General features: G+C 44.5%; 1 protein-coding gene across 1 annotated transcript in view; it reads right to left on the minus strand.

Moving 5' to 3' along the window:
* The window catches only part of LOC309584608 (zinc finger SWIM domain-containing protein 6-like), a 427911-nt gene that overhangs the window by 305546 nt on the left and 105870 nt on the right, over window positions 1-16495 (minus strand). The window lies entirely within an intron of this gene.

Here is a 16495-nt window from a genome sequence, read left to right on the forward strand (position 1 = left end):
TCTTATTTTTTTTTTTCCTTAGCTAGCTTGGTTTTTGTTAGCTTAGGCAAGAAGGGTTTTTTCCCTTTCCCTGGCCTTGGAGACTGCGACAGCAATCCTTCAGCATTTTTTTTTCTTGAATTGGACTGTTTTGGTTTTGGTACGAGATCAGAGAGAACAATCGACGGGGAGATGAGTCCGCCAGGGACTGTCGAGATGGTGAGGGCCCGCTTTGTCCCGGCCCTAGACCTCAGAAGAGCTGAACCAACAAGAGAGAGGACACCAAATCCACCAGGTCCATCTGATATGAAGAGGGGACCCATGCCAGAGATTCACCAGGTTCCCATCTGTTTTGCTTAAGCTGCTGCGTGAACCCTTTGGGTTTTATCCTTCCCTGAAACAGGAGCTGGCCCAATTTTTTTTTCCTCCCCACCAAGTTGCAGCCATTGTGGGTTTTTTTTCCCCTTTCCCTGGCATTTTGGGGTTTTTTTTTTGTTTTGGTGTGGGGGTGTGTGTGTGGGGGGGTAAGGTCTGACAATTCAATATCTAGTATTTATTCTTTTTTTTTTCTGTGCCGTGTGGGCACTCTGTCAATAAACAGTTGGTTTTTTTCACTTTCATCCACTAGTGTTAATCTCTTATTGGCAGAAAGGGATTGTTGGAACCCTTTTTTTAAGAGGAAACCCTAATTCCAGGGTGTTTTTCCTTCTAAACTTGTCTCTAAACTGAGACAATATTATAATGACACAAAGCTGGCAGTGATACACTGTGTTTTTCCTGTTTGTACAGCATAAACTCTTAACACTTAAAGGTTTCAAGAAGTGGTGGTGGTGGTTTTGATTCTTCCCCTCCCCTATTCAGCTTTGTAATAACAAGACATCCCCTTTTAATTTTCCCTTAAGCTTCTGACCCACACCTAACTGCTTTTCCAGTGCTAAGTAATACCAGCTGGGGTAGCTATGGATGAAAGCATTATTCACTTGCCCTTGGCTTCAGGAGCTGAAGTCTATGGTTCAATTTGCACAGGTTGTCTAGATTCCATCACCATCTCTCCAATGATGCATACACATTTAAATTGAAATGTAGCTAAAGCAGAAATTTAATGTTGATGGGAAGAGGAAGACAGAATTGTTTTTAAGTTCTCCCTGAAAAATAGGCTGCTGTATTAAAATAAAGCAGCTTGTTTCTATCATTTCTTTGTCTGACAAGTTTGGGCTGCTTAGAAAGGTCATTTATGCCTCAAAGCATCAAATTATCATTTGAGGATGTGGGTTTTAAAAATGGTTATTTGCTTCTCTCTGAACTGCTAATAATTTTTTCTTTCAAAACCAAAACCGAACTAAACAAAACACAAAAAACCCTCCAAACCACAAATAAACAACATAGCCAGACCCCAAAAGGAAAGAATCTTTTCCTCAGGCAAATTAGGCATTGATTTTATGTCATAGAATCATTAACGTTGGAAAAGACCTCCAAGATCACCAAGTCCAACCATCAACCCAGCACCACCATGTTCACCACTAAACCATGCCCCCAAGTTCCACATTCACATGTTTTTTGAACACTTCCAGAGATGGTGACTTGACCACTTCCCTGGGCAGCTTGTTCCAATACTTGACAACACTTTCTGTAAAGAAATTTTTTCTAGTATCCAATCTAAACCTACCTTGGCACAACTTGAGGCCATTTCCTCTCATCCTGTTGCTTGTTACCTGAGTAAAGAGACCAACCTCCACCTCACTACAACCTCCTTTCAGGCAGTTGTAAAGAGCAATAAGGTTCCCCTGAGCCTCCTTTTCCTCAGACTTAACAACCCTAGCTACCTCAGCTGCTCCTGATCAGACTTGTGTTCCAGACCCTTCCCAAGCTCCGGTGCCCTTCTCTGGACACACTCCAGCATCTCAATGTCTGTCTTGTAGCAAGGGGCCAAAACTGAACCTAGAATTCAAGGCCTCACCAATGCCCAGTACAGGGGGACAATCACTTCCCTAGTGCTGTTGGCCACACTATTTCTGTCCATGTGAGTACAAGCTGACTATATCCTAATTAAACCTCACAAATTAGGCAGGTAGCTGAAATGGTGTCAAACAAAAACACTGTTTAATTACTGAAAAAATACCTTTTTGGCATATCATATGCAACTTTCTCCTTCCCCTCTTCATAGATAAGCTCCAATATTCACAATGTGAAATCCCCACTAACAGCAATAGCTTTCAAGCATGCTTTGCACTGACTTGCAATTGTTAACACAATACTGCTCGTATTGTTAATCCTGGTTTTAATAAACTACATCTCTACTCATAAAACAAGTATAATTATTTATAAGTATTGTGGGTTTTAAAATAAATAAAGCCTACATTCCTTTAAACTAAATAACCATAAGTATTTGGGACCAAGTTCTCTAAACATTAGGCCTTCCCCTCCCCACCTCTGAAAGCACTTGTGGTTTTCGTCAGCCCTTCACAACAAGCACCATCTAAACTAAAAAACTAATTTCAATGGAAACCTTACAACCTTACAAAACATTCTCAAATCTGCAGATATTCTTCAAAAACAATCATGTTGAATTTGAATTATTCCAAACATGTTGGGAGATAGTTAGAGGATCAGGGACATAGATCATTAATAGAATTATGGGATCAATAAAAGAACTGTAGCAAGAGCCTGCAAGCAAAAGGCCTGTGTGAGAAAAACTCTGCATGAGAAAAATCCCTGTGAGAACCAAGCCTGAGAAACAAAGAAGGGAGTTTGAAGCGATGCAGCTGTGCTGATAAGATGTGCTAACCGGGAGAGAAGGGAGGGTGAACTCTGAATTCTTTTAATCATAACTGTAGAAGCTTGCCAATGTAAGTCCAATTATGTAGAAGTAGAAATGCGCTTTGATAAGTTTTAAGCCACTTAGGAGTTAACAAGCTGGTATACTATATAAGTGCCTCTGGATTGCTAATAAACGGAGCTTGCTCTTATCAACCACATTGGTTTTGGACTGCAATTTCTCCCCCCACCGGAGTCCACGGACTTTTTTCAATTCCAACACAAACAGGTACAGTTTGAGCAAAACTTCATACATAGTCATTTGCTTTTTCCACCTCTCCAAAATATGTTTGGCTGTGTTGCAATAATTTCCTCCTCCCAGTAGATGGAGGCTTGAAAACACCTGCAGATAACATTTTCTGCCATGTGCACATGTTGCTGGTAAAAAGGACTCTAATTTTAGGCAGCAATTCCCAAACAATAGCACAACCAACTCAGCTCCAGCAGCCTTCAAACAACTGCTGGCAAACACAGTGCCATGCCAACTAAGTTGCTTCAAAGAGATGGGGCAGTGGGAAGAGCCCAAGGGTCGTACATGCACCTCCCTGGGAAATGTTCTCACCTGACAAAAAGAATCACCCAGAATTCCCAGGGGATTGTTTTGCAATGCTCCATTCAAATGGGAAATTTGTATTTATGGCAAACAATCTACATTGAAAGTAAAAACTTAATTGTCCAAACCTTTCAGCCAAAAAGAACCAACTCTATGCTCATTCACAGTCAAGAACATTTCAGACTCAGCATCCATTAGAGCTCAAATATACCAAATGTAACAATTCCCTTCCAGCTAGGGGAAACACAAACTCAGATGCTCCAGGGTATCTTAAACAGACACTGCTCACCTAAAAATCAACTAGATTGTAACAGTGTATACTGAGTAATCTGTAGAAGCAAAAGCACTGCCTAGATTTTTCTAGACACTAGTTCATAGTAAATACAATTGTAGCTTGCTAGTACAAAACCAGCTGTTATTTTGAAGGCAGCAAAAAAATTCAGACAACAGATCCTTACACAGGCAAGCTAAGTTAAAGTTTTCTTCACGTTTCTACCTGTTGATGTGAAAGGTATCGCATTGCTTTATGTCAAAACAAGGAAGAGAGCAGTCAGCAAAGAAAAAACCCAACCTGCACAAATTTGCTTATGAAATGCTGCTTTGTCACTTTCCTGTAATTGCTATTTGTTGAAACATCAATGTATGGAAAAGAAAATATATTAATACAGTTACCCACAGAAGTTACTTCTGAACAGAGAAATTATTCTTTTAGTGTGTGCAGTTATTAGCATGAAAAGCCAGATACTGTACTTTTACATTATCAATTTAGCAGCTAATAAAGTTGTAATAAACTCTTATTTTAATAACCATGCAATTCTAGCCAGGTAGTAGCAATTATGTCAAAACCTGTGAATCTTTTTTCATATTATTTTTAATTTTAGTTCGTATCATAATAACATGTTGATTACAAGGATCTGTGCAGCAACTGCCACTTGAAAAAGCATACTTTGAAATAGCCCCAAGAGAAAAAGTTTCCAAAATTTCATGAAGTCGGCCAAAGCCAAGCCTGTAATCTTCTAGTTTGCTCCTACAGATACTACAAATCTCAAAACACTGGAGAAATGCAGATGACACTTGTAGTGGGTTAACCTTGGCCAGATACCAGGTGCCCACCAAGCTGCTCTATCACTCCCATCCTCACCAGGATGGGGAGAGGGAAGAAAATAAGATGGAAAAGAACTTGTGTCAAGATAAAAACAGTTTATTAAAGCAAAAGAAAAGGCTGCATGAGGAAGCAAATGAAAACAAAATATTTATTCTCTACTTCCCATCAGCAAGCAATGTCTGGCCACTTCCTGAGAAGCAGGGCTCTAGCATGCATAAGGGTTGTTCTGGAAGTAAAACATCCTAAATAATAAGTGCCTTCCTCCCCCCTTTTCTCTTACCTTTTATTGCTGAGCAGATGTCACATTACTGGACCTGGTGCTCACCACTGCAGATGAGCTCATTAAAGAGGTTAAGATTGGAGGCAGCTTGGGCTGTAGCAACCACGCCTTGATGGAGTTCCTGATCTCAAGGAACATGCATGGGCCTGGCAAAGAGCAAAGTCAGGATCCCGAACTTTAGAAGAGTGAATTTCCAGCTGCTTAAATAATTAGTGGATGAGATTCCCTGGGAAACTATCCTTAGGGACAGAGGAGCTGACCAGAGCTGGCAACTCTTTAAGGACACTTTTCTTAGAGTGCAAGACCTCTCCATTTCCATGTGTAGGAAAGACAGACCAAAAACTGGCATGGCAGAGCAAGGATCTGCTCCTCAAACTGAGGGGCAAGATGGAAATTCACAGCCAGTGGGAGCAGGGACATGTGGCCTGGGGAGTACAGGGATAAGGTCCGGATGTGTGGGGATGGGATCAGGAAAGCCAAGGCACAGATGGAACAGGACTTGGCAAGGGACATGAAGAATAACAAGAAGGGATTCTATAACTAGATAACTTGATCTCCTTCTATGACAAAGTGACCCACTTAGTACATGAGGGGAAGGCTGTGGATGTTTTCTATCTAGACTTCAGTAAAGTGTTTGACACTGTCTCCCATAGCATCCTCCTAGAAAAACTGCCTGCTCATGGCTTGGATGGATGGACTCTGGGATGGGTAAAAAACAGGCTGGATGACTGGGCCTAGAGAGTTGTAGTGAATGGAGCTAAATCCAGTTGGCAGCTGATCACTAGCGGTGTTCCCCAGGGCTCAGGATTGGGGCCAGATCTGCTTAATATCTTTATTGATGATTTGGACATGGGGATTGAGTGCAGACACAGTAAACTTGCAGACAACACTAAGTTGGGTGGTGTGGCAAGACGTCCCCCCTCTCTCATGGCTGGGGCATTTGGAAGAGAGAACTTGTTGGAGCCCTCCCCCCCTGCCATGTAGTCCTGGGAGAGGGGCCCTGGGGGGAAGACACGGGGTTTCCCTAGCCCCTGGTCAGCCTCATTCCCTATTGGTTGTTTTGTGTTCCTCTGCGCGGGCAAGGACCCTCGGGTCCTGTGATTGCCCCAGTTCCTCGGCAGACCTCCGGCCATGTGGCTGGAGAAATAAACATCTCTCTGAAACATCTATCAAGAATCGGTCCATATATATTTCTTTTCCACGGGCCTCGTTGATTTGATACGCGTGTTGCAGTAATCCACACTGTAACAAGAACTCAGGCCAGGATAATAGCCCAGCGAGGAGCCAAAGAACCCAACAGGAGGTCAGAGAGCTCACCAGGAGGCCACCTCTAGGCTCCTGAAAGTCTGAGACCAAGCCCCGAGTACACATCTTAGTCTGGAAAGCAAATGTGGGAAGAGATGAAAGAAATATTCTTGACCAAAAGACACAGTTCTTATGTCTGTAAAAGCCCACACAATTATCGCAGAGGCGGAAGTCTCTTACACACTCCTCTGGAATGTGTGAGAAGATTTCTCCCCAAAGCTGGACGCAGTTTTGAGGTTACTTTTCCGAAAATTGAGGGAAAGGACTTCGATGTGTACCCCATCAAGAACTGGATGGTAAGAAACATTGAATCCTAAGTTATACTATTTCTCAACTAGCTGTAATTTTAATGGTACTTTTAATCCCACGTGTATAATACTAGTATTGTCTTTTTGTCTTATACCTGTGTAGTAATAGTCTGTTTTAAGTCTTATGTCTGTTAGTTTTGTGTCTATTAATAAATAATTCATTTTATAATAGACCGAATCAACCATTATTAAAGAACTTGCAAATAAGAGTGGATCCTTAGGGTGCTGGTCACCTCAATACAGCTACTGCCTGCTGCCAGAGGCCTGGGCAAAGGCAAGAGCTGATTTAAACCTACATCATCCATTCATAACGGGTGGGAATGGTGATCTGCTCAAGGGTAGGAAGGATCTGCAGAGGGATCTGGACAGACTCGATCAATGGGCTAAGGACAACTGCATGAAGTTCAATAAAGGCCAAGTGCTGTGTCCTGCACTTGGGTCACAATAACCCCATGCAACGATACAGGCTGGGGCAGGAGAGACTTGAGAGCTGTTTGGCAGAAAGGGACTCGGGGGTGCGGGTTGAAAGCCATCTTAATATGAGCCAACAGTGTGCCCAGGTGGCCGAGAAGGCCAATGGCACCCTGGCCTGTATCAAAAATAGTGTGGCCAGCAGGACTAGGCAAGCGATTGTCCCCCTGTACTGGGCACTGGTGAAGCTGCACCTCGAGTAATGTGTCCAGTTTTGGGCCCCTCACTTCAAAAAGAACATAGAGGTGCTGGAGAAGGTGCCCAGAGAAGGGCAACAAAGCTGGTGAAGGGTCTAGAAAACATGTCTTATGAGGAACAGATGAGGGAACTCGGCTTGTTTAGTTTCGGGGAGAGGACGCTTAGGTGGAACCTCATTGCTCTTTACAACTACCTGAAAGGAGGTTGTAGTGAGGTGAGAGCCAGTTTCTTCTGCCAGGTAAGAAGTGACAGAATGAGAGGAAATGGCCTTAAGATGAGAAAAAAGATTCAGATTAGATATTATAAAAAGGTTTTTCACCGTTAAGGTGGTCAGGCGTTGGAATAGGTTGCCCAGGGAGGTGGTGGAGTCACCATCCTTGGAGGTGTTTAAGAGGTATCTGGATCTGGTGCTGGATAATATGGTTTAGAGGCTACAGTGGTAATGCTGGGTTGACAGTTGGACTTGATGATTGTGTTGGTTTAACACAGCCTGGTTTTTGGTGGGTGTTGGGAATTATTAAAGGATCAGGGACATGGATCATTGATAGAATTATGGGATCAATAAAAGAACTGTAGCAAGAGCCTGCAAGCAAAAGGCCTGTGTGAGAAAAACTCTCCATGAGAAAATCCCTGTGTGAAAAAAACAGGGCTGGGAACAAAAAGGGAGTTTTCAAGATTTACAGCTGTGTAGATAAGACCCGGAGAGGGGAGGGTGAACTCTGAATTCTTTTAATCATAACATAACTGTAGAAGCTTGCTAATGTAAGTCCAATTATGTAGAAGTAGAAATGTGCTTTGATAAGTTTTAAGCCACTTAAGAGTTAACAAGCTGGTATACTATATAAATGCCTCTGGATTGCTAATAAAGGGAGCTTGCTCTTATCAACCACATTGGTTTTGGACTGCAATTTCTCCCCCCGCCGGAGTCCCCGGACTTTCTTCAATTCCGACAGGTGGGGGCGGGAAAAAAGCTGCTCGAAACTTCTATGTCCAGCACAGAGCCAATCACTGAAGGCTCTGACGATGGGCAGGTTACTAGCCCAATTAGACAAGTTGGTAACACCTCTGTGATGACATATTTAAGAAAGGAAAAACTGCAGGAAGCTCTCTTTCTTCTCCCGAGGGGTGGTGAGGCAGCCACTGGGGCCTATCCTGGCAGGGGCCGCTGGGGCCCGTGTGGCCGGAGCCCTCCCAAGGCCGGGATCATGTAACTAGGACCCTCCTGAGGCTGGGGCCCCCTGTGCGGTGCCAGTGAAAACCAAGCGGCCGGGGCCGGCCATGTGGTGCCAGCAGGGACAAACTGGCCAGCAGCGAGAGACATGGCAAGCAATTCCCCGATGTGGAGCCTGGATGAGATCGACCTCTCAACTGCAACTTACAGAAACCAACTTTCTTCCAAGTCAGAGAAAAAGGAAAAGTGAGGACACTTGAGGAAAACCAACATGGCGGCACTGAGGTCAGTGAAAACAAGGAGAAGGAGGAGGTGCTTCAAGAACCAGAGCTGAGATTCTCCTGCAAGCCATGGTGAGGACTATGATACAACAAACTGTTTCCCTATAACTCATGAGGTGCATGGGGGGGGGGGGGGGTGCAGAGATCCATGCGCAGCCCCTGAAGAAGAGTACTCACACTGGAGCGTGTGGATACTGAAAAGCTGTAATCTAGTAAGGAACTCAAACATCAAGAGATGACCCTTGCTTTTAGAGATAGAGAAAGAGAGCCTTCACTTCCAAACTAGAACAGCTCATCCTTAAAAGACTAAACCCCATGAACTAAAATGACCGAAGCTAGGGCAGTTGTGGGAAGACTGCTTGGCCTGTGGGAGGGACTCATATTGCAGCAGGTTCGGGCGGGACTGCTGCTTGTGGAAGTTAAAACCACGCTAGAAAAGTTTACAGAGAACTATCTCCTGTGGGAAGGATACCACGGAACAGCAGAAGAAACTCTTTTCCTTAAGTATACTGAAAAAAGATTTTTAAGAAGTGAAATCCTGACCAAAACCCCATGTTTTGTTTCCTTGCACGGTCGGTGGAAAGAGGGAGGGACTGGGAAAGAAAGGTGTTCTGAAGGTTTGCTTTGGTTCTCATTACCCTTTTTACTTTTAATTATGTTAATAATAAATCTTCTTTATACTGTTTAAGTTTTGAACCTGTTTTGCCTTAAAGTGTTTTTTTTTCCATAATCCTTATCTCAACTCATGAAAATGAAGTTTTCACTTCCCCCTCCTCTGCTCAGCTATAGCAGAGGAAAATAAGTAAATGTTTGGTTTTTTTGTGGGTGCCTGGCACTTAGCCAGTATCATACCAGGACAATGATCTTAAAGGTCTCTTCAACCTTGATGATTCTATGATTCTAAGTACATAGTTAAGAAAAGAAAGGCCAAGGAGACCGTACACCCCTCTCCCCAATAAATGAGAACAGCAAACTGGAGACAGATATGGGAGAAGGCTGAGGTACTCAATGAGTTCTTCACCTCATTCTTCACTGGCAGTCACGCTTCCCACTTCTCTCAAGTCCCTGATCCTCTAGGTGGCTGTTAGGGGAGTAAAGTCCTTCTCAAATGTAAGCAAAGAGCAGGTTTGGGACCACTTAATGAAATTCAATAGTCACAAGTCTAGGGGGCCTGATGAGATGTATCCCAGGGTCCTGAGGGAATTGGCTGATGTTGCTGCCAAGCTACTCTCCGTCATATTTGAAAAGTCGTGGTGGTCAGGCTGAGTCCCTGGTGACTGGAAAAAGGGAACCATCACTCCCATTTTTAAAAAGGAAGACCCAGGTGACTACAGACCAGTGAGCCTCACCTCTGTGCTTGAGAAAATCATGGAACACATCCTCATGGAAGCAATGTTAAGGCACATACAAGACAAGGAAGTGATCTGAGACAACCAGCACAGCTTTACTAAGAGAAAATCTTGCCTGATGTATCTGGTGACCTTCTATGATGGAGTGACAGTAATGGTAAACACTCAAATGACCTTGCAGCTGGGAAGAACTCTTGATAAGCCTGTGCAAACAGCAACCACCAACCCTGTGGCATGGACCGAGTTTAATGGTGCCTCTGTCTCTGCTTGCGTACCTCTGCCTGGGGGTTGCTTTGGGGATCTCCCGTTAGTGAGGTAGCAGAAATAAATTTACTCTTTGCATTCTAACTATGGGTTTGTAGTTGTTCCAGCTGCCTGCCTGTGTCAGCTCACATTTGACGTAGTAGGCAGGATCCGGGAACAACCACTCTGTGGCTAGCAAAAAGGTCAGAGATTAGGGAGACTGTGATGGTGACTCCCTGTATTTCAGGATGGCCCAATACTGAGGCACTGGGCCCCCTTGCCCACTTTCCTAGCTACAACAGCTCCGACGTCAGCATGGCCTGAAATAGATGATGGGGTAGTGGTTACCCTCCAGATGATTAGCTCAGCTGGTTAGAGCATGGTGCTAATAACGCCAAGGTTGTAGATTCAATCCCCCTATGGGCCATTCATTTAAGTTGGACTTGATGATCCTTCTGGGTCCATTCCAACTCAGACTATTCTATGATTCTGTGATTGAGACAGCCGTGCTCAGATTGCCTTGAAAAGCAGCATCAATGTCTTTTCACAAACTGGTGGGGAGATTGGAATGGCTAGTAGCTACCAGTCTTAGAGGTCTTAACTATGAAGTTACAGCACCACAGAGCAAGATGAGAGACTATGAAAAGGAAGTCAGGACTTTATAAGACGCAAAGGTGATTGCTCAATAAGTAATTACCACTCAAACAGAGCAGTGCTATGAGCAGCAATGTGCTGTAGAATGGCTGGTGGCATGTATTGCCAACAAACCAAGGCACAGATATGGGAAAAGTAAGGTTTAGATTTCTCAAGTTCACGCTCTCACTATGAAATCTTCATGGGATCCTGAGGAATGGGATGTAAAGATCTGGAGTGAGTCCTCAGACTCCAAGATTGAATTTGAGCCAGATTTAGTAGATAAGGAGGTGTCAAGAAGCATGACTGCTCATACAAGTGGAGGGGCAGAGGAATGTGCCAGACGGAGAGGTATAGGTCACATGCACTTATGTCAAAAATAGGTTAGAAACTGTTATACAGTTAATAGTAATATTGTTAAATAGTTAATAATTGTTGTGTTAATAATGCATGTACTGTTAAAAGGTTTGGTTATTATATTATAAAAGGGGTACTGTGTTACACCTAAGTAAAGTGCACCCCCTCCCAAGCAACGAGCCAGCCTGGACGAAACCCTTAAGAACCAATCAGTGCCTTAACCTTCATGCAAATGAAGGATCCAAACAGAGACCGATCCAAACAGAGACCAATCCAAAGGGACAAAAAAACAGTATAAAAAGGGGGCATCCAGGTCAGTGAGGTGTGCCGCTCGACCTTAAACATCAGGAACATCCCTGTTCTGAAGAAGAAGATCCAGCGCCAGTTCTGCAGCATCCACGCTTGTCGCTGACCGGGAGCCCTCCTGCTCTACTTCCCCGGACCATCGGCGTGCACTCTACTTGCGGACCCCTATGCTTAAGGCCACATAATAAAAGCTGAAATCACTTTAGAACCGGGAGTGCGTTCCCATTTTTAACAGCTTGGGGACTCGTCCGGGATACGACCTCTCCCGACCAGGACCAGAGGACGGGACGGCCGCCTGTCCTCCCCGGGTCCACGGAGGGACCTTGCGTCGGTATCCGGAAAAGGCCTGAGGCACATGAGGCACAGCAGAGCGGGACACCAGCTGGTGAGTATCACCCATCCACGGGCAGGGGGAGCCAGGGAGGGCGAGTGTGTGGAGAGTGTGTGAGACGGGACCAGTAGCTCTGAGCCCCGAAGTGAGTGCAGACTTCCTAGTACCATGGTTCTGGCTTCTCCGCGAGAAGACCAGCTGGGAATGGAGGGAAGCGAAAGAGGGAAGAGTGAATGAGGCACCCCTCTCCTTGTTCCTACAGTCAGGACACCCGGGCAGGCCCCGTTAGAGCCTGGTAAGCCATTGTCCCCTGGGCATGTAGGGAGCTGTGGTGAAGGTGTGAGTGACTCGAAAAGAAGCCATTGTCCCCTGGGCGTGTAGGGGGCTGTGGTAAGAGAGTGAGTCACACGCAAATTAGCCCCAGCTCCTCGGGCGTTTGAGAGCTGGGGTGAAGGTGTGAGTGACACGAAACAGGGTCACAGGTGAACTGGTGGATGCACCAGCACCCCAGGCAACCAGATTCAGAGTCCTTCCCTCAGGCCTGGGGGTACTGGAGCCCAGAGAGGCCGACCCCAAGGCGAGGGGGGCCACAGTATCGTAGGACCTTTATAGCACCGCGGCCGCAAGAGGGGCGGTCATGTGGCCCATTCCTCAGGGTACAAGGGTGGGAAGTCCAGCTTCAAAGCCCTGACTCTGAGGCTATCTCTAGGGAAGAGGGATAGTCAAACTTCGGGGGAGGCGGAAGGGATCAGGGTTGGGGCCTACACGGACCAGTGATTCCCTGGCAACAGGGGTCCGCTTCATGTAAGTCTAAGAGGTTTGCTAAAGTTTCCTTCCTCTGTCCAATAAAAGAAAGGGGAAATAAAAGGGAGTGCTAAACCTAGGTCAGTGGGGAAACCTAGGGTTTAGTACTCGGGGGCTCTGAAGTTTCGAGAAAGAACCTAAAAGTCCAGGTGGGCGAGGCATCAGAGCCAGGACTCAGAAGTCAAGGTGTGTGTGTGAACAGGCCTGAGAAATTGAGTGAGCAAAAATTCTTTTCTTCTTCTTTTTCCTTCTTTTTTTATTATTTTTCTTCTTTGTCCCCTGCACCACCTTTCTTGAGGGTGTGTACGAATGTGTGAATGAGATAAGGATAAGTGGTCGTTAGATAAGAATGCCAGATAAGAGTGCCCAGGGGCACCAAAGTTGATTATTGAGGACAGGGAGACCTGTTGTGTAAACAGAAAGAGATAAGAGGGAGCCATTTTTAATTCAGAGAACTTCTCCCTCTTTTAAGTTAAAAAGCAAGACAAATCTTTTTAAAGGGCCAGTAACAGTAAGTTGGTATTACCTTGGCAATTTTATTTATCGGCCCAAAAGCTTATAATAACTAAAGGTCACCATGGGCCAGGGCCACAGTAGACAAAGAGGGCGACCAAAGAAAAAGAATAAGAATATTCCTCCTGGTAGCCCCCTTGGTGATATATTGGATGATTGGAATAGGTGGGAAACAACTAAAAAGTTCGATCAAGTGAGGATGATTTATTACTGTGCAGAACATTGGCCAAAGAGGAAATTACAACAAAAATCTTTAAAGTGGCCCTGGTATGGAAGCAGAGATAAGTGGTTATGTAAGTTATTATATCAGCAAGTGTGTAACCAAGAAAACCCTAATTCTGAAGAAGTAGAGTATGTAACTTGCTGGGTCAAATATGTATCTAGGGAAGGGGATTCTAAGGTATAAAAAAGGATAAAGAACAGAAATCAGAGGAAGAAGATAAAGAAAACGAGAGAGCTATTCAAAAGAGGTGGGATCCCCTTGATTATGTAGCCCCACCAATTCTTCCTCCAGACTATCAAGCAGCCCCCCCACTTAACACCCAGCCTCCTGCTTCTCAAAACCTACCTTTACCCCCTCAATGATCCCCGCCTCTCCTCTGTCTCCACAGGGAATCTCCACATCGTTTTTACCCCCTCCAACAACTCCACTCCCTCATATATATCCACCCCTTGATGCTTTTCCCTCACTGCCCTCTATCCCCACTAACCTGCAGCATGCTGAACCTGTAGCTCAGAATACAACACCTTTCCCTGTGAAAAAAACTCTGGAGATATCCTCCAATCTAACAACTGTACCCTCCCAACATGATAACAAAAAATTAGTGAGCCCGTCAGATGACCGTTCAGATGCTGGCCCTTACTGTAATACCAGATCAAAAAGTGGTGTAAGACCAGAGGTAAAATCTGATAAGCTATTTCCCCTGAGGGAAATTCCATTAGTTGGGGGGGGGGGGGGGGGGGGGCAGTCAGAGGAATAGGCTTTGTAAATGCACCCCTGACAGCCTCTGAAGTGAGGGCATTCAAAAAAGAACTGAGTAACCTGGTGGAAGATCCAATTGGGACAGCACAACAAATAGATCAGTTCCTGGGTCCCAATATATATACCTGGGGGGAGCTGCATTCTATTATGAACATCTTCTTCTCCCCAGAAGAAATACGCCTCATAAGGTCAGCAGGTATGAAGATCTGGGAGAAGGAAAATCGCACTGGTCCCCCGGGTGAGCAAAAACTCCCTGTAGAGGACCCAAATTGGGATCCCAACCAGGAAGGGGGCCAGAGAAACATGCAAGACTACAGGACCCTAAGTATAAGAGGCATAAAAGAGTCTGTACTCAAAAGCAGCAATACCAAATTGTCATTTGATGGGAGTCAAGAAAAAGGTGAGTCCCCAGGGGCATGGCTAAATCGATTAAAATGAAATTTTCAGTTACATTCCAAGATTGATCCTGATGGACCAGAGGGCCCAGTATTATTAAAAGTACAGTTTGTTACCAAAGCTTGGCCTGACATTAGACAGAAATTAGAAAAATTGGAAGACTGGCAAGAAAGGGGAATTAACGACCTGTTAAGAGAAGCTCTGAAAATTTATTTAAGGAGAGATGAGGAGAAAAACCGAACAAAAGCAAAAATTATGGTGGCAGTAGCAAGAGAAAGCGGAGTGGGAAGAGAGGAGCCAAAAGGGGGAGCAAAAAATAAAGGGAAGCTGGGTAAATGGAAAAAACCACCATTAGATGGTGTGTATTGTTATTATTGTGGAGAGAAAGGACACTTGAAGCGGTCCTGTAAAAAATTACAAATTGATGAAGCGATTGAGAGAGAACAGGACACCCTGGAGGAGATTCTGAGAGGAGATGATGATTAGGGGTGTCAGGGGCTCTACACTCTGGAGGATGAGATCGGACACCAGATAGAGCCCCTGGTAAACTTAGAAATTGGCCTCCAGAGCAAAGAATATGAGTTTTTAGTGGACACAGGTGCTGATCGATCCTGTGTGACAAAGCTCCCTAGGGGGGCTCAGCTAAGCAAAAAGATCTGCCAAGTGCGGGGAGCAAAAAGGGAACCGTTCGGAGCCCAGGTAATAGAGAGAATAATTGTAAAAGGCAATTCAAGAGAATTCAGGGCTGATTTCCTTTATATCCCAAAACTAGGTTGTAACTTATTGGGGCGAGACCTGCAAGTAAAGTTGGGAATTGGAGTAGTGCCAAAGGAAGGGAGGATGGTAGCCCACATAATGTTATTAACTGAACGGGATATGGGAGAAATTAACCCAATAGTCTGGGCGGAAGGAGGAGAGCAAAGGTTGTTAAATATCCCACCAATTAAGATAGAAATGCAGTCAGGAATTCCCCCTGTTTGGGTAAAACAATATCCCATCTCCCCTGAAGGCCAGAAAGGACTAACACCTGTGATACAGGGACTCGTGGAAGAAGGCATACTAGAACCATGCATGTCACCACATAATACACCAATTCTGGCTGTTAAGAAAGCTGATGGAACCTATAGATTGGTGCAAGATTTGAGAGAAATTAACAAATGAACTATTTCCAGATATCCAATAGTATCAAATCCATATACTCTTCTTAGTCAAATTCCATGAAAACATGCATGGCTCTCAGTAATAGACTTAAAGGATGCCTTCTGGGCCTGTCCATTAGAGGAGGGGAGCAGGAATTGGTTTGCCTTCGAATGGGAAGACCCAGACTGCAAACGTAAACAACAACTTAAGTGGACCTGCCTCCCACAGGGATTCACAGAGTCCCCTAACCTATTTGGACAAGCTTTAAAGGATCTTATGAAATCCTTTGTACCTGGGGAAGAAATACAAATTCTACAATATGTGGATGACCTACTAATATCAGGCAAAGATCAAGAACAAGTCCAACAGGCCAGTATAAGTTTACCAAATTTTCTGGGAGAAAAAGGATTAAAAGTATCAAAGAAAAAAACTCCAATTTGTAGAAGAAGAGGTAAAGTACCTGGGGCATCTAATTGGAAAAGGGTACAAAAAGCTCAGTCCTGAAAGAGTTGTGGGGATTCTGTCAATTTCACCACCCAAGACTAAAAGAGATGTAAGAAAGCTATTAGGTTTAATTGGCTATTGTCAATTATGGATTGATCAGTATACACAAACTGTAAAATTTTTGTATGAAAAATTAATAAGCACAGAACTTGTGACCTGGACTCTGGAGGATACCGAATGGTTCCAAGACTTAAAGGCTCGATTGACAAAAGCCCCAGTTTTGAGTCTGCCAAATTTAAGAAAACAATTTGATCTATTTGTTAATGTTAATGAGGGGATAGCATATGGAGTAATAACCCAAGATTGGGGGGGAAGCAGGAAGCCGGTGGCTTATCTGTCAAAATTATTGGATCCGGTTGCAAGAGGGTGGCCAGCCTGTATTCAAGCTGTGGCAGCCCCAGCTACCTTATTGGAAGACACTCAAAAGCTTACATTCAATGGGAGGATTTGAGTACACACACCCCATGACTTG

This window comes from Coloeus monedula (assembly GCF_965178545.1).
Source record: "Coloeus monedula genome assembly, chromosome: W".
Classification (NCBI taxonomy): Eukaryota; Metazoa; Chordata; class Aves; order Passeriformes; family Corvidae; genus Coloeus; species Coloeus monedula.